The sequence below is a fragment of the Alligator sinensis genome, unplaced genomic scaffold, assembly GCF_000455745.1.
Source record: "Alligator sinensis unplaced genomic scaffold, ASM45574v1 scaffold1408_1, whole genome shotgun sequence".
NCBI lineage: Eukaryota > Metazoa > Chordata > Crocodylia > Alligatoridae > Alligator > Alligator sinensis.
Window position 1 is genome coordinate 60,256 of NW_005842519.1, and position 18,678 is coordinate 78,933.

At 49.5% G+C, this 18,678-nt stretch overlaps 1 long non-coding RNA gene across 1 annotated transcript in view; it reads left to right on the plus strand.

Annotated features, from left to right (window-relative positions):
• LOC102386951 overlaps positions 1–18,678 on the plus strand; it is a 52,634-nt gene that overhangs the window by 2,786 nt on the left and 31,170 nt on the right. The window contains exon 2 of the long non-coding RNA XR_324757.3: positions 4,844–4,994. This is a non-coding gene — a long non-coding RNA (uncharacterized LOC102386951). The remainder of the gene's footprint in view (positions 1–4,843; positions 4,995–18,678) is intronic.

Below are 18,678 nucleotides of genomic sequence, written 5' to 3' on the forward strand. Positions count from 1 at the left end.
GGAGGGGGACAACGGGACTGACTCATCTGGGAGAGCTTTCTCTCCTCTGTTGTGTTCAACGGAGCTGATGCAACCCGTGCAATTTTGGCGTAAATCTGAAAAAGTTGCTGATCGGTCTTTCTGTGGCTTAGTGGCGCTTGCAAAAGCATCGGGGCTATGACGGGAGCAGAGGACTCCTGGGTTCCTGCTCCTGTTTTGAGATGGAGGTAGGGGCTAGTGGGTATAAAGGGAAAAAAAGCAGGGGACACCGAGCATCCAGGACCCTAGGTTCAATTCCCAGCTCACACTGGCTCCCTGCGTCTCTTTAGACAAGTGCTTTCTCTTCCCTCTGGGTCTCGCCTACAAAAGCCTGTACTCCCTTGTGAAGACAGGATTGGAAAAGCGGGTGCATCTGTGCACGTGTTTGTCTTTCCTGCAGCCCCTCGAGTGAGGTTTTCCATTGCTTTTCAACCCACCAAAGTTGAGGGGGGGTAGATGAAATAAAGCCATGAAGTTACTTTAAATAAAGGTCAACATGGGGGAAAAGAAACAAAAAATTGGGTTCCCCATTTTTAAAAAAAAAATGCAATAAAAAAACCCTATAAAATATTAAACTGGCTTTAAATCCCTCTCAGGGCTTGTGGTAGAGGTGATATCTTTTATTAGACCAACAAGAAAATTGCTAAAAAAAAAAATAATTAGACCATCAAAGTTTTTTGCAAACAATTTTTTGTTTGTTTTTATTGTTTGCAAAAACCCTGTTGGTTTCTAAAAAGAGATCGCTTCTACCACGAGCCCTGCTTGCTTTTTTTTTCCTCTAGACCAATACGGCTACAACCTGCATACCTTTAAATCCCACTGGCATGTGAAAAAATGTCGTTTTGGGTGAAGCCGAACTTTCATCAGGGAAACAGTTCTTTTCATCAGGACCGTGTTGTGTGTTAGCTGCATCCACCTAAATTAATGTGGATTGAGACCAGGTGAATGATGCTATTACGGCAGAGAGGTTTTACCCCCTGCTTTCCCTCTATTAGAGCACCAGTTGCCTGGCAGAGATTTGCAACATAGCAATGGTTGCTGCAGATCACCCCATTCCCTGCCGGAGGGTGATAATCACCCCTGTCCAAGGATGCGGCACAGTTTGGCCCATGCACCCGTCCAATTTCCTCCCCTCAAAGTTCCCGCGGGGACCAAAAGCTGCTTTGGAGCCTCTGAGTCTTGTGCAGTGGAGATGGGGAGAAAATTACAGGATCTAATTAGGAAACTTTGCAACAAGGTTGGATTCCAGTTCAGATGCAAGTTTAGGGCAGCGCTTCTCAACCAGGGTGCTGCGAGACCCTCATGCAATATGAGCCCTTAGTATGTGTTGCATTTCGATAGCGGTAAGCATGAATATGACTTTAGTTCTCTGAGCACTTGCATGGTCGTGCTTACTACCATCTAGACGTAGGTTGTAGACACCCACCACAGCCTTGAGCTGGATCTGGTTTGGTCCCAGGGTTGCGGCTGGAAATTAGCTGGGTTCATACTGGAGAGAGTTCAAGGCTGCAATGCAACGTGGGGGTGGGGAGGGTCCCTGGCATGCACAGGAGGTGGTACCCAGCTCCCACACCACTTTAGTTTGAGCTCTCATGTGGTGTGAGGCCAGGACTGGCTCCCGTGTCGTGCCGGGGTACCACAGCAGAGCTTTGAAGTAGCTAGCACGTGATGTAGGGGCTGGGTGCCGGTGCCACTCACATCCCCATGCCTTAAACCAGCAAACCTCCAGTGTGCTGAAGGTGGCTGGGAGCCTGACAAACAGCTCTGGGTTTCCACCCCCCACTGCACCCACATACACTGGGGTCTCCTGATCCTAGTCCCTTCTTGGAGCAGTCTGAGGTTAGCTCAAAACACAATGGGTCACACAACGTAGAGAGACTCCTTCCCCCAAAAAAGGCCCGACTACGACGCGGCAATGGCATTTAGCATGTGCTTTACTGCTTGAACACTTAGGGTGCTAGTGTTGGAAGTTCAGTTAGCACATGCTAAGTGTAACGTGTAATAAGGCCTGTGGGTGTGCAAATACCTGCACGTGATTGCACACGATAAAGAGTAGGTCTAGTGTTTTTCAGTAGTCAAGGCACAAGTGAAAGCTATCCTCTTTCTGAGGACAGCTTTGAGTCTAATGAGGGGGGAGCTTAGGTCTTAAAAGGCCAAGACCCACTGGTTTAGGGCAAGGAGATCTGTCCTTGTGTTATCTAACCTGGTTTGGCAAATTCTCATTACAATCTGCTGGATGGACTCAAGCTAGCCAGATAAATGAGTGCTCATTGTGACTTTGGTTCACCACAGATCTAACTACCTTGGGTAATAGGGGGGTGGCTGTGATAAAGCAATACCATTGGTGCCACGTAAATGACTCTAGCGATAATTAATTGCTTGGACTTATCTATTTTGCTCCCTGTTGGATTGCAATAAGGTCTCAGTGGGTGCGTCTACACGTGCATTTCATCCAGAAGCAGTTTATTCGCACGTAAACTCACAGGTAAATGCTCCTGGGAAGGCATCTACACGTGCATTACTGCACGGTAACTACTCGCAAGTAAATTTGCTACCTGCATTTGCAAGCAGCAGATTTACTCATGAGTAGCACACTTTACTGCACTGCAAGTGTTGCATGCTTACTGCGCAGTAAAATGTCCTGTATAGATGCACCCTGCCCTATTCGAATCTAAGCAATATTTGGAACAAATCTTAAGCCATTAAGATTGATTGCTTGATTAATGGAGTCCCTTTCCTAACCAAAATTCAGTTTGCTCCGGCTTTCAAGGGACAAGTTCTCCAGGAGTTTCTCTTCTGCTGACATTTTGGGTTGTCTGGTAATTGTCTTCTCTTAAACATGGCCCTTCTCTGCTAATCATGCTGTTAACTGTAGCACAGGAGTGGGGAAAAAAGGCAAAAGAAGAATAAATAACTATAACACTGGGTGCATCTACACATGCACTTTAATGCATATTAGCCTATTTTATTCCAGGGAAGCTGGAGATGGGCTTTCCTCTGTGGCTGCAGGGGACAGGACTAGGACCAGTGGCCTTGAGCTGCAGCAGGGGAAACTTGGGTGGGATTTTAGAGGAACTGTTTTACTCTGAGACTGGTCAAGCTTTGGAACAAGCTGTCGAGAGAGGTTGGTGGACTCTCCATCCCTGGAAGTTTTCAAGAGCAGGTTGGACAGACCCTTGACTGGGCTGGTTTAGTTGGGGACGACCCTGCCGTGGGCCAGATGTAACCTCATGAAGTGCTTCCCAGCCCAACTTTCCTATGGGAAAACTGAGGCACAGAGCAATGAAGTGATTTGCCCAAGGAGGCACGTCAGACCAGTGGCAGAGCTGGTGGGACAGAGCCGGGTGGTTGGTCCATCACATCACCTTGCCATTAGGAGACGGAGGTGGTGTTCAGGATCCCAACTCCCACAGCAACTTATGGGAATGAGGGACCTAAACCACATTGAGGAAGGGAGTGAGGGTCTTAATTGACTTTGAGAATTTGGGCCAACAGGCAAAATCCAGATTGTCTCCATGGGTGTCACCAAGCTGTGGGCATGGTTAAACCCGAGGTGTGTGGTCCCAGAAAGGGGTGCCTCAGCCTCTTATGCAGTCAAGTCAGGAAATTGGGCCCCTTGATGTGGAGGGGAGAGCTAGGAAATGCTAAGCCCAGGCATGTGTCTGCTACACATCTCCAGAGCTTAGACCTGTAACTTGAGGCTTGGAGTCGTCTTCTGAAAGCAAAGTCCTAAGAGAACAGGATTCGTCCTCATGATGCTGCCTGACTTAGGAAGAAGCTGGCTTCTCAAGGCTAGGCCCCAGGGCTGCCTCAGCAAGAGGGGGATTCAACCCTACATTTCCCACCTTGCAGGAGGACCCTCACCTGGCTATAGGGGTGAACCCTCCTGCAAAGCTAGGAGAGCAGGAGGCATGGGGGGAGAGGAGAGCAAGCTGGAGGGAGGCTGATTCTGGAGGCTAGTAGTTGGGGCAGTCGGCTGGGACGAGTCTAGTCCCAGGCCATGGATAAAACACGGAAGTAGCCATGAGAGCAGAGGCCATATGGCTGCAGAATCAAGCTCCTTCAAAAAATCAGGGACAATGAGGGCTGGGAGGGACCTCAGGAGGTTGCATCTAGTCCAAGCAGGACCAGCCCCAACTCCATCATCCCAGACAAGGCGTTGTCTACCTGGATCTTCAACACCTCCCAGGATGGAGAGTCCACCACCTCTCTGGGGAGCCTGTTCCGGTGCTTCACCACCCTCCTCGTGAGAGTTTTTCCTAATATCCAACCTCAACTTCCCTTGCTGCAACTTGAGCCCATTGCTCCTTCTGTCATCTGCCCCCACTGAGACCAGCCCAGCTCCATCCTCTTTGCAGCCCCCCTGCAGGGAGGTGAAGGCTGCTATTCAATCCCCCTCAGTCTGCTCTTCTGCAGACTCAATCAGCCCATTTCCCTCAGCCTCCCCTCACCAGTCCTGTCCTCCAGACCCCAACCATTTTCATTGCTACTTATCCAATTTGTCCACATCCTTTCTGTAGTGGGGCCCACAGCTGGACACAGGACTCCAGATGTGGCCTCCCCAGTGCTGAATAGAGGGAAGAATCACTGCCCTCCATACACTGGCACCACTCCTACCAATGCAGCCCAGGATGCCGGTAGCCTTCTTGGCACAAGGGCATGCTGCTGGCTCCTGTTCAGCTTCTTGTCCCCTGTCCCCCCCAGGTCCTTTTTTTGCAGAGCTGCTGCCCAGCCCGTCACCCCCCTCCTGTCCCGGTGCAGGGGATTGCTCTGTCCTAAGTGCAGGACTTTGCATTTGTCCTTCATGCTTGCTCTCTCTCTCCAGCCCCGTGAATGCTGCATTCTTGGCTTTATACCAGCCCAGCAATTTGAGGAGAGGTGGATGGTGTTCTCTGCATCACCGGGTGCTTCAGGTGATGCCCTGGACCACAGGAGATTTGGATTCATCTTCCACTTCCCAGATACCACAAGGAGAGGTAGGCACAAGATGGGTACCACCGCCATGTGTTTTGGGGGAGGTGACTAAAGCTGCTGCCCTTTGTCCGGAGCTCAGCGTGGCTGGGGTGCGTTAGGCCTGCTCCAGCCTTGCCTACCTGCTTGGGGCCGGTGGAGGTGAGGCCGGGAGCAGGGCCAGGTCGCTCAGGCAGAGGGGTTGCTATGCATATCCAGCAGCCTTGATTCAAGCATTTGGGATCTTTGCATTCCTAACTTCAATCACTGAGTGAATTTTGTGGCCGTAGGAGAAGAGGGGGAGGGTGCTCAGCATCACTTCTTGGAGCTTGTCTGCTATGGGGACAGCGAGTTGCAGAAGTGATAGACTTCAGCTCCCCTGGGCCTGATGCAACCCAGTGAGGCTACCTGGGCTCTGCCTTTTGTACTTGCTCTTGAGTCCTCGGTGTCTGGTGTGTTTGAGACCCCCTGAAGAGAGAGATTCTGGAGCATCCTCAGTGCAATGCCGCTGTTTAGCACGGGCTGGCTCAGACCAGGTGCCGTGGTGTAGACAAGCCCCTTCTGCACTCCGATTTCTGCCAGTCGCATTGGCTCTGGCCCCTGGTGACGTGCCCAGGTCGCGTGGCAGAGCTGTCCTCGGGTCCGTGCTTTAAGAAGAGCCTTATGATTTTAAGCACTTGGCGTCGGGCTGCTTGATTCCTGTCGAGCCCACGGCAGGTCAGGGAGCAGCAGGAGTCTCAGCTCACACCCGGGGTGGGGGGAACAGCACGCCGACCTACAGCAGAGAGCGAGCCGCCGGGCCCCCCAGCAGCCATCCGAGCCGCCGGGCCGGAGGGCACGCACTCGGTGCTCCCACGGGGAGGGAACACCCACGCTCATGCACACCCTGGGCCCATCGACCAGCCCTTCCCTCTGCCCTCGGGTGTGCGGCGTCAGGCCTGGAATCCACCGAGTCAACAGGCTGTTGGCGGAGGAACAATTCAGCTCTGTCTTGGAAGCACGAGTGCGAGGTGTGAGATTTGGAGATGCTTGCAGCCGAGGGGAGGGGAGGACAGAGAGAGAGGGAGAGAAGAGGGTGCAGGGTGGAATCAGGCCAGCCAGCCTCCCTCTGCTCTCCCACAGCCCCTCCATGTGACTGGGTGGGTCACTTCTGCCTTGGTTTCCCCACTTGTTGTGTGGGTGTAAAGCCCCTTCCTCAAATGGGGTTGGAGGGTTGTGTGAAAACTGCAGATCCTAGAAATCCCCTGAGAAAAGGTGCTTTAGAAGGGCAGAATATTTTTGCTAGAACTGTGTCTCTTGGGGGGGAGCATGTTTACACATGCATTAATGCACTTTACTTAATGTGCATTAAATCTAGTACCTCCATTGTGACGTACTAGGACAATGCACATTACCCTGTCTTCATGCTCATGAACTCTCCTAAGCTCAAGTGGTTTGCTCGTATTTTTTAAGCCCCAAAGCGCACGTCCACACATGCCCTTTCATGCGCATTCACCTATTTTAATGCGCATGAACTAAATAGTACATTTTTAGTGATGATTTAATGTGCGTTACAATAAGCAAATGCACGTGAAAGTGGACGTGCCCTTTGGGACTTGAAAATACGAGCAAACCCCTTGAGCGTAGGAGAGTCTGTTGCCGTTAGAAATAGCAATTCCCCTGGGAGCAGCAGTCAGTCCCTGTCTGACTTTCACTTTGAGACTGGTGGTTAGGAGAAAGCATGGCTGTCTAGGGAAAGCTTTCTGCTTCTACTGCCTGCATTTGCAAGGGCCTAAGGGTGCACACGTGCAACGTATTTATACCAGTGTAACTTCTGTCAGCCTGTCCGTGGATGTAAGTTATACCAGTGTCCGGTGGTGGACAGATCAGGTGCCTTCGGTGACCACTATTGCAGCCACTTGCCACAAGGCGCCGCGGGGTTGGGAATAGTTGGAGCAATCCCAAAACGGAACAAGTGACAGCTATGTAGAGCTGTGTCATTTGCCCCCTCGGCATTTACACCAGCGAAAAAGCCAGTTGCATCCATGAAAACGTGTGCGCCGTGTATGTGATTTGCCTAAGCTGTCTGAGAAAGACACTTGATGTTGGCCCAGGAGTTGTTACGGCCCCCATCTCTTCCTGATCGGTTGCTCTCTGGCACGCCAACCATCCTGAAGGATACCAAAGTGCTTTATGGATACGTAGCCTGTTGTTCCCTTGCCACACACACCGAAATGCAGCTGTTTCTGGTGTAGAGGAACGCAGCAGCTATTTACCAGTCAACAGCTGGCTCCATTTGGGTGGGTTGCATGGCAAGCCAGTCACGATTCTGGAGATGGAGTCTTGGCCTGGTTTTGTCCCTCATATCAAATGATGGCTTCTCCACCGCTTAATGACCCCAGACCGGGACATCCTAATGTGCCCATTGTCTCCCTTATGCCTCACTGGGTGCATCTACATGTGCATTTACTGTGCAATAAGTTATTGCACGGTAAGTGGAATAGGCCGGTATCTACAAGTGCAGGCGTTAAAGCGCATTAATGTTGCGTGTGGTTTGACTTGGAGCTAAAGTTAGTCCTAAGACAGTAACACTGCGTGTGTGGACTGCGCAGTAAGGCATCTACATGTGTCTTACTGCACAGTAATTAATTGGGCATAAATTTGATACCTGCATCATGCAGGTATCCAATTTACACTCAAGTTGACATAAGCCACCATATTTACTGCACAGTACAGGCATGCACGTATAGATGTGTGCCCATATTGTGCAGTGATAGTGCACGTGTAGACGTGCCCACTGAAAGGGCACATTTGAAGCCCCAGATCTGTGACTTCCAGTGGGCTGCAAAGAGCAGAGGCAAGAAACATGCTGCCCCTTCTGTTGTGGAACTCACTTCCAGCACCTGTCCCACGAGGATGCTCGACCAGTGCAACCTCCCAGAGCAGCTGCTGGAAGGGCACACCAGGTCAAGGGTTATAGTCGAGCCGTGACACTGCTGTGGCCTGTTAAAGGCCAGCGGTGACTACGCCCTGTGATTCTGTGACACCTTGCAGAACCTGGTTAGCAGCCTCCCTGCTTGCAAATGGGAAGAGTCGCCACGACCATTTCATGCAATTGCTCCCGGTGGGGTCAACAAGGGCAAAACATATACCAGGTTGCTTTAAGATGAAGTATCACTTATTTCTGGATAGGATTAGGTGAAGCATAGACAATGAGGGCAGGAAGGGGCCTCAGGAGGTCATATCGAGTCCAACCCCCTGCTCCAAGCAGGACCAGCCCCAACTACATCATCCCAGCCAAGCCATTGTTCAGCCAGGTCTTCAACACCTCCAAGGATGGAGACTGCACCACCCACCTAATGAGAGAGTTTGTCCTAACATCCATCCTCAACTTCCCTTGCTGCAGCTTGAGCCCATTGCTCCTTCTGTCACCTGCCCCCACTGAGACCAGCCCAGCTCCATCCTCTTTGCAGCCCCCCTGCAGGGAGGTGAAGGCTGCGATTCAATCCCCCTCGGTCTTCTCTTCTGCAGACTCAATCAGCCCATTTCCATCAGCCTCTCCTCACCAGTCAAGTCCCCCAGCCCCACAACCACTTTCATTGCCTGAGGGGATGCCTGCCCCAATGGGGCTAGACTTGATGGACCAGGGTTCATAGATTCATACATGTTAGGGGCAGGAAGGGATGTCTCAAGATCATCAGGTCCAGCACCGCCCCACACTTGGGCGGGAAAGACTGCTGCGGTCAGATGACCCCAGCACGGTGAGTGTCCAGATGTTTTTGACGTGTCCCTCCCTGTCCTCGCCTTTTTTTTATTATTATTTTTATTATTATTTATTTTATATAAATATATATAGATATAACAATATTTTAATATATTTATATATTTATTATATAAATGTATATAAACATATTTATATATTTTTATTTTTATTTATGTATATGAATAATAAAAATAAATACAAATAAAAATGATATTTATATAAATAAATTATATTAAAAATGTATATTTTTTTAAAAATATATTTTTATTTTGTTTTATAACTGCTGATCCAAGCCATGCTCTGAGACCCAACAGGCTCGTAGCATACAGGTCTGCTAGCCCTTTAAATCCAAGGAGCTTCCTTCCGCAGCGTGGATCCGTGGCTGGAACTACTTAAGTTAATAGAGCGGTTAGGCAAGACCTAGTGCTGGATGTACTGTCATCGGGCAGGATGCCTTTTACTACCCCAGAGACGGAGAGTACAGTAGTGGCTTTCTGTGGCTTGGAGCCTCTTTCTTGTGTGCGGCTAACACAATTACCGCAAGGCCGGCGTGTGGAGGTTTCTCTATTGCAAAGCCTCAGCCCGGGGCAGGGGGGGTCGATGTTCTTCAACAAGGTATTACTCATCCTGTACTTTAAAGCAAACAGTGTGGAAAGCACAGGCCCCTTGCAAAGGCCAGGTAGGAATGCCAGAAATTCATCTGAACCGAGCCCACTTGAAAAGTGCCTGCGACCTCTGGAAAGTCATGGGACCTGAAGCCTCAGTCAGTCCCACGTGATGAATTGGGGAAAGCAAGAAATGTGTCTAAAGAGGGAGGGGAAAAAAGTGGAATTCTGTTTTTTAAAAAAAAAAGCCAGTTGCTGCCTCTGGTGAGGGCTTCACTGAGGGAAATATAAAATAATCAAGCTTGGGTTTGATATGCTGGCACCTGAGAGCTTATAGACAGCAGGCAGTTGAGGGGAATCGGGACCACTGTTGGTATTAAGTCTCTTCAAGGACAAGAAGCATCCCAGGGCATCAACCTGGGGTGGGTTTTTTTTTATTAGTTGAAGACCCGGCTAGACAAAGTTTTGGCTGGGATGATGAAGTTGGGGCTGGTCCTGCTTGGAGCAGGGGGTTGCACTAGATGTGACCTCCTGAGGTCCCTTCCAACCCTCCTTGTCTGTGATTATGTGATTTTTAATAGCTGCCTTCATCCTCTTTGCAACCTCCCTGCAGGGAGTTGGAGCTGGACTGTCCTCAATGGTGGCAGATGACAGAAGGAGCAATGGGCTCAAGTTGCAGCAGGGAAAGTTGAGGTTGGATATTAGGAAAAAAAACAAACTTTCTCACGAGGAAGGTAGTAAAAATACTGAAACAGGCTATCCAGAGACATGGTGCAATCTCCATCCTTGGGGGTTTTTAAGACCTGGGTAGACAAAGCTTTGGCTGGGATGATGTAGTTGGGGCTGGTCCTGCTTGGAGCAGGGGGTTGCACTAGATGGGACCCCCTGAGGTCCCTTCCCACCCTCCTTGTCTGTGAGTTAAACTATCCATCAGCCTCATTCCTCCATGATCGGGGCATTTGGGGTCATGGCAGCAGAGAGGAGAAGGTCGCTTGCTGTGGCTGCACGGTTCTGAGTTTGAGTCTCGCCCTGCTAATGAACTCCTGCTGTGTGCTGCCCCGGTTGCAAAGGGTCTCTGGACAGTCGAGCTGGGGAGCTGAAGGCAGCCAGGGATGTGCTAGCCGCATCCTTCCCTTGCATGCATGGGCTAAGCAACCTGATGTGCTGTGTCTGCGTGGCCCGTTGGACTCGGACCCCGCAGCGTTTCATTGGCAGCGTCATTCCCTTGGGAACTTCATATAGTGCCTGCCCTTCTTGTGCAACCCACATGAATGCAATGATCCTCTGCCCCCCTTCATGTCTCGCCCATGCAGAGGTATGTGTCAAGCAAGGTCATCCTTGCCTGTTGGCTGAGATGATGGAGATCCCACCTTCAGCCTATCGTCCATAGAGCATGCTATTACACCCAGAGACTCGGCTCTGGTTTGGGATGCCTTCCCTGCCAATCTACTCCTTGATGCATGTCTGGAAGGTTTCCCGACTCTACATTTTATAGGATTTGGAGCTGCACTAGCCTAGAAAACCAAAGCTGCCCAGTACCGAAAGAGGCATATCCTTGGCAGAGCATCATCTTGCTTTGGAGAAAGCTGCCAGATGCACCTAATATGAGCGGAGGCCTATGTCTGGCAAGCACCTTTAATCCATGTCCTTTCAGTTGCCATTGCCCAGTCTGGGTCTGACCATGCTAGGATCGGAGCCAGAGCCTTGTTGAAGTCCGGACAACATGACGGCAGGGATGGGAGTTCACCTTCTTCCCCAGCAACCCCAGACTCGGGACCATGGAGGAGAGACCATCTCTCCAGAGGCAGCATAGCCCAGGCAGTGCTTCCTTTCTCCTCTTTCCAGCCCAGAGGTCCCATGCCAGCATCAGTGGTGAGTCCAGGGATGGTAGTAGCAAGCCATATTCGCATCTAATGGGGCCAAAAGGCTCCAGATTCAGCATCAGGTCATGCCCCCAACTTCATATGCCCCACAAGCCAAGCTGCATGCTTGACACCTCTGATCGAGGTCTAGGTGTAGAAGTATTTTTGTAAGAGCAATGAGTGTTTCTCCAGAGAAGGAGCTGCATTGGGCACAATGGTACCTGCAGCACCGTTTGGATAATTGATAGCAAATTTGCTCTCCAGCTCTGGGGAGACCTTGAAGTCAGATGGAGAATGCAAGAAGGAGCAATGCAGGAGCCTGGGCTGTCATCCTGGTCCTCCTGTCCTACTACCCAACCCTCAGCAAGCTTTTATTCCCCATCCTCTATAGCCTGCCAGCTCTTCAGGGCAGCCGTCGTACCATGCCTAGCAAGAAAAAGGATCCCACGTTTCAGCTGGGACCTACAGGGGCCACCGTTCTACAAATGAATAACAAAGTTTTACAAACCTAATTAAAAAAAAAAATCACAAATTTAAAAATGCATAAATATAATGCAGGAAAGGTTCGCATGATTACAGAAATGTGCATCTTGGGTACCAGCACTATATGGCCTGAGATTAATCCATATTTATAAGGTGCTGAAGAGTTTTTGAGTCCCAGCACAATGCTAATCCATAAAAAAAAAAAAAGACCAGTCTTGCACGTAGAAAGGCAATATGGTAATATTCCTGGTGACCAGATGGTTTACAAGGAATACGGTAGAGCAGTATGTGCGCTAGAAGCTCTGGGGGTGAAGGGGCAGAGCTGGCTTTGTTTTTGGGGGGTGGGAGGTATTTTGGGGAAGGGTTGTCTTGGTTGTTTCTTTCTTTTGTTGCTTGTGAAGAATGCAGAGATTTCCCAAATGCATTGAAAATGTCAAGCTCGTCCCTCTAAGAGAAATTCCCATAAAAAAATTGCTGATTTGGGTCCATCAACATATCTTAACTCCATTCCAACTTTATTTTTTCTGCTTTTCCTTCTTTTCTTGCACTGCTCCAATGTAATCCAGCATTTTAAACCATTTGGAACAAAAAGTCACTTCTAAATTAAACTTATTTATAATGCAATGTTTTCAATGTCAAAACAGGATGTTTCCACGCTGTCTCCATTTGTCTCCCCCACCAAAATAATAATCCCAGTGGAATGAACCTGGTTTTTGCAAATCCTTTCCATTTTGACAGGCGTATCCCAGTGCAGGACGGCTTTGTTGTAGCTTCTCCAGCCGGTTTTTTACAAGTCCCCTCAAAGAGGCTAGTTCCAATCTTGTCCTTGTTAATAGTGGCCATTTTCCAAAATGACATGAGTTTGGAGGGTCTCCGTGCAGTTACTGGTGGGCAGACTTTGCAAAACAACACTGGGGCCCAGCACCGTACCTAAGCCCTGGGTGAACTTTTTAGTATCACCCCCCTGCTTTGCTAGAGATAATAATGATGATGATAATAATTATTATTATTTTCACCATTTTGGGGCCCTCTTTCTGTCCGGGTGCTGGGCCATGCCTGTGTCTGTCCCTGCGTGGTGCCATTAGTCTCAGCAGAGACTTCACATCAGGAACATGAGCCTTCAAGCCTTTCACATTCCCATTTTTTTTCCCCCCAGACAAACTCATCCCCTATTTTTCCACCTGTGTAAAGGCAGAGCATTGGGAGGGGGAAGCGGATTAGCTAGAGAAGTTGCAGAGGTTCGGTCCCCTGCAGTCGTTGGCTGCAAACTGGACAAATGTTTGGCCTGGTTTAAACTGGGCTGCCCCTTCCTTCCTCTCTCCTGGTCTTGTTTCTCCATGATCCCATGGTCCTAATGCAGAAGGGTTTGTGTCGTTCACCCCGTTGTGATGGTAGAGAAACTTGAACGGTGCTTAAACAAAGAGGTGGATCTAACACATGCCCTAAACTGACTTGAAAGAGCAGGGGGAGAAAAAAAATCTGCTTTTCGCTGCAAGCGCCTTGAATTGATCCATTCTTTCTCAGCGCCTGCACCCAGACATCTGAGCGCACAGTGCACCTGGGTCTCATTTCTTCGCTGTGACCCACCCGTGCACTCCCAAGGTGAGAGGACCCTTCAGCACAGGGAAGTTTACAAGAGACTTAACAGCTGCTGTGATTATTCCTGAAAGCAAAGAAGCTGTTCTCTCGCTCCTAATCAACATGAATCTGGCAAGAGCCCGAGCGGAGCATCTGATGCTTTCCACATGTTGGCTAATCCCCGTATCCTATTTTACAATTGGAGGGCATTCCCGCTGCCTGTGCACCAGCCTGGCCTTTCTTTCTGTCCCTGCTCCAGCTCTCAGCTCTGCGCCTTCCCCGACGGTTGCTCGAGATGCCTCGGGGAGTCCTGCCCCGCCACTTCTGTTCAGCGTTTTGCTGTCACCGCTCCACGTCCTGCATGGAGGGGACGGACGTGCTGTCTCAAGTGCTTGGACTGAAGTCCTCCTGATCCTGGCAGCAAAGCAAAATCAATTTTCCCTTTAGTGGTTAGTTGTGCTGTTGATGCTCTTCCGCCTGCATCTGTTTCTGTTGCACGGTGCAGAGATGCTTCTCCTTATCATAGAAAATGCGGGTGTGAAGGGACCTCAGCGAGTCGCATCTAGTCCAACCCCCTGCTCCAAGCAGGATCAGCCCCAAATGCATCATCCCAGCCAAGGCTTGGTCTAGCTGGGTTTTAAAACCTCCAAGGATGGAGAGTCCACTGCCTCTCCAGTGCTTCACCACCCTTCCAGTGAGAGTTTTTCCTAATATCCAACCCCAACTTCCCTTGCTGCAGCTTGAGCCCATTGCTCCTCCTGTCATCTGTCCCTGAGCTGGTAGCACCAAGTAGCTGTTTTAATGGAAAATCCTCATTTTTCTGCAATAGGTCTGGTGGGGTTACTCTTTTCAGGCCTTGAAGGGATATCTCATGGTCCTAGTTCTGCATAGCGCTTAAAGTATATGCCTATGTTGATCCCTAGTGGCAAAAATCATCAGTCCCAGTCACTTGCCTGGGAGTGGAACAAGTGCTTGAGCCTTTACTTGCAGGCTCATCTAGAAGGTGTAACACCAGTGATTTGGCCCGTAATTTCCAAACCCAGCTGCCAAAAGTGAGGCTCTTAATGGCTTTACTGAGGCAGCTTAATAAATGCAATGCCGAGTTTCAAGGTACTGAGTATTTAAAATCTCCAATGTATTCCCACCCTGTCTGTAGTGGGGCCCACAGCTGGACACAGGACTCCAGATGTGGCCTCCCCAGTGCTGAGTAGAGGGGAAGCATCACTTTCCTTGAGCTGCTGGCAGTGCAATCCAAGATGTCATTAGCTTTCTTTGCAACAAGGGCAAAAAGGTCAAATAAAAGAGTTAATACAGCCCTTTGTAGGAGAAGGTGTAGAGACTGCAAAGTGTCTTCTCTGGACGCTTCTTCCCAGACCGGGGTGCTCACAACCAATATTCCTCAGCCAGGATATTGCAGATGTGATCCTCCAATAATTAAATGCTATGTATTACCCAGTGCATGAGATGGAGACCAGGCCATGCAAGAGACAGCAAAGGCATCCTCACATCTCGCGAATGCAGGCTTGGAAGCAGTTCACGAATGAAGCAAAGCTAATCTCTTGCCTCGTGCTTGTAACCTAGACTCCAACCAGGTCATGCATCCTGCACACCCAAAAACAGAGGCCAAATCTATCCTTGGTGTAATTCCAAGAGTTATAATGGGGGAGGACTGGGCCCATTTCTTACTTGGACAATGGTGCAAAGTACCTTTCAGCACTTCATTCAAATATGGCCTTTGGAGAAGGGCCACTTGACCCACTGCAGCTTGGGTGGAAGAAACGAGAGCTACTTCCCAGCCTTCAGCAATGCACCACAGCACTGCAGGGAAAGATGTGACAGAAACAATTAGTGTCACAAATTAAAAACGGAGGGGAGACAGGATTGCACACATTTGGATGGAGCTGTGCTCTTGGGGCAAATACTCTTGCAAACATGCCCTTGGGATGCTTCCTTCCGACAAGGGTCCCGGCTTTCGCCTTTACTCCTCTTGTGAAGGATGCTGGGGAACATCCTGGCTTCTCTGAAATCCATGCTAAAACTCCCATTGATTGCATTGATCCATTATGAACAGCAGCAAAGCATCTGTTGCCTCCTCCCAGAGGCACTCGGTTGGCATTAATGGAAGAAAACACATAAGGCAACAAGAATTTACCCACCACATCTCTAAGTAAAGGTCTTAAATGTGGGCATTTAAGCACCTAAATAATCCTTGCCCTGTTTTCAAAGGTTCTTAGCACCCAGAAAATTCACTGGAGTGAGGGCAGTGGAGGATAACAAAAATGTTTGCATGGTTGGGGGACACGACTGGTGAGGAAATGGGCTGATTGAGTCTGCAGAAGAGAAGACCGAGGGGGATTGAATAGCAGCCTTCACCTCCCTGCAGCGGGGCTGCAAAGAGGATGGAGCTGGTCTGGTCTCAGTGGGGGCAGATGACAGGACAAGGAGCAATGGGCTCAAGCTGCAGCAAGGGAAGTTGAGGTTGGATATTAGGAAAAACTTTGTCTGGAGGACGGCGGTGAAGCACTGAAACAGGCTGCCCAGAGAGGTGGTGCAATCTCCATCCTTGGAAGTGTTTAAGACCCAGGTAGACCAAGCCTTGGCTGGGATGATGTAGTTAGGGCTGGTCCTGCTTGGAGCAGGGAGTTGCACTAGATGTGACCCCCTGAGGTCCCTTCCAGCCCTCATTTTGTATGATTTTATGATTTTTATGCATAGCACCGGATGTTCAATATAGAAAATCTTGGCTAGAAAATTGCATTCTGCCTCCCAAAATTCCTCCCCCTGCTACAATTGGATACAGTTCGCCATGATAAATGACCACTTGCTTGCTCATGCAAGAAGCAACTGAATTTCGGCAGATAAAGTTTTGTTGTCATGAGTATGTGTGTGGATAGGCATGAGGATGGATGGAGAGACACCGGTAGAGAAATTGGATATATGGATGGAAGTGTCTTGATCGGTCCGAAATGCGGTTATTTATTACTTGGGTGACATTTCTTACTGAGCTCGTACTGGGGGGTTGGACTTCATTCATAGTGTTTTTGCCCCAGATGTTCGACAGAGCCCTTGCAATAATGCTGGCCGGCTTCCCCTTTTTTACCTTCCCAGTGAATTATGGCCCTACAGTTTTTTTGCTCTGTAAAGCCCGAAACCTCAGAGTTCATGGGGAGTTTAGTATCTCCACGCAGCAAAACTGCATGGCCAATGTGTTTAGCTCCAGCTGTGCTTATCGCAGGAAGCAGCTTTGCAGCTGAGCCCAATGGCGTTAGCTTATCGAGACAGACAGAAAGCACTTTCTTCTGCAGAGAAGAAAGGCATGCAACACTCAACGGTGGAGGCTTCTCTCCGTATTTTTCTTTTTCTTCTGCAACCATCAGAAACCTCTGGCAGATCCCTCCGCGCCATGCAGCCCGATCAGGGTTAACCAGAAAAAAGCAGCTCAAGTCAATGGGGAAAAGTTCCCCTCCGCTTTACAAGGTTTCCTGTGGTTTTCAAATGCAGCAATTACATTTTATTCTGTGCCGTTTGCACTTTGCTCTCAAGGTGGAGAAGCCGCAGGTTTTGTGCGTGCGCTGGTGTGCACATGTGCAAAAAAGGAGCTCATAAAAGGGAAGTGTGGTATGAGTGTGACACCAGACAGCTCTGCACATTTTGTTCCATGCATGCCTGGGAGATTTGGGAACTTTCGGTTCTTTTTTTCCCGTCGGTATGGCGTTCTGCCGGTGCTTTTCTAATGGGGGGATGAGAATCCCTCTGCGCAGAATTGCATAGCAGGTCAGCTGCAAAACCCAGACTGGGACGTAGGTTTTGTGCTTCATGCCCTGTCCGCTGGGCCTTGCTACTAGGAGTGAAGCAGCAGCATGTGGTTGAATGAGAGTGAAACCACCACGCGCCGTGATACTGTAGTCAGGTGAAAATCCAGGGCACTCATCATACTTCATGACTATTTGAATGAAAGGATTCATTCCCTTAGGCTGTTAAACGCAGCTTCAGTCCTTGCACTCAGATATACAAGCATAGCTCTCATTTGCTTTCACTAGAAGACGTGCGTCTGTGGCTAATTTCTGTCCTTGCAAGGCATGCAGAATTCAAGATGAAACCCGCAGGAGCCGAGGGCAGGTACTCGAGTGCAGCAATCAGCCCCGTTTGGGATGCTCCTCAGCCAAAGGTGCTAGGCAAATAGATAGAAGGAGAGAAGAGAAGACCGAGGGGGACTGCAACTCCTCCCTGCCGGGGGGCTGCAAAGAGGATGGAGCTGGGCTGTTCTCAGTGGTGACAGATGACAAGGAGCAATGGGCTCAAGCTGCAGCAAGGGAAATCGAGGCTGGATATTAGGGAAAACTTTCTCATGAAGAGAGTAGTAAAGCACTGAAACGGGCTCCCCAGAGGGGTGGTACAGTCTCCATCCTTGGAGGTGTTGAAGACTCAGGTAGACAAAGTCTTTGCTGGGATGATGTAGTTGGGGCTGGTCCTGCTTGGAGCAGGGGGTTGCACTAGATGTGACCCTCTGAGGTCCCTGCCACCCCTCATTTTCTACAATTTGATGATAAGTAGTGACTGCCTTTGTCCAGGCTGTGGACAGTTGTTGGGGCTGGTGTCTGTGAAGGGGCTGAGCCCTCCAGGCCAATGCACTTCTGCAAGGAACAGCTAAATCTGGAGGGGAGTTCTGGGGGAAGTTAATGCTAACGAAGGTATCAGCAGCCCCAAGATGGCATGGCTGTGGGTCTGTCTCCTGAGCTGATGGCAGGGGAGCAAGGCTTGCGGGAGTGTGAGCTGTGTTGGAGCAAGGTCGTCTTGCAAAGGAGTCCCTCTGTAGTATGAGGAAATGTACTGTTAAGGGCTAATTAAAGACAAATTAATGCCTAGAAAGGGCTTGAGATCATTGGCTGAAGGCTGCAGTGTCCTCTTATTCACCATGCCTGCTAACGTGCAGGATACCCGTTGCAATAATAGGCAACCTGCTACAATTAACCAGCTCTGGCTACGAGACTGGGAACCAGCGTGTCCGGTGACTTGTTGCAAGGTGCCGATAAGCTGATTGCAATGCGGATCCATGACATCTCTCACCTTGCTGTGGGGAGTAGCAAAGAGCAGGGTCTGCGAAGGGGCTGAAGTTAATTAATTTTCGTTTCCATCTGAAGATATTACTCGTGGTGTTTCATAACTCCGTGTGTTCTTTACTTAGCCTTTCAAATCTCGAGGGATCACCTATGACAAATTGGAGTACTCTGGTGAACCAATCAACCCCCTCTCCCCATTTTGTGTGTGTGTGTGTTAAAGATGAAAGATTTAATATGCAATAATGTTTTGTCTAAATTCTTGTGGAAATAGCTTATGACCTTTCATAGAGCAATGTGGTTTCAGCTTTCCGGTAAGAGGGCTCCCAGCTAATGATTTAGCTCTATTTTCTAATAAATATTTGGCAAGAGACAACCGCTCT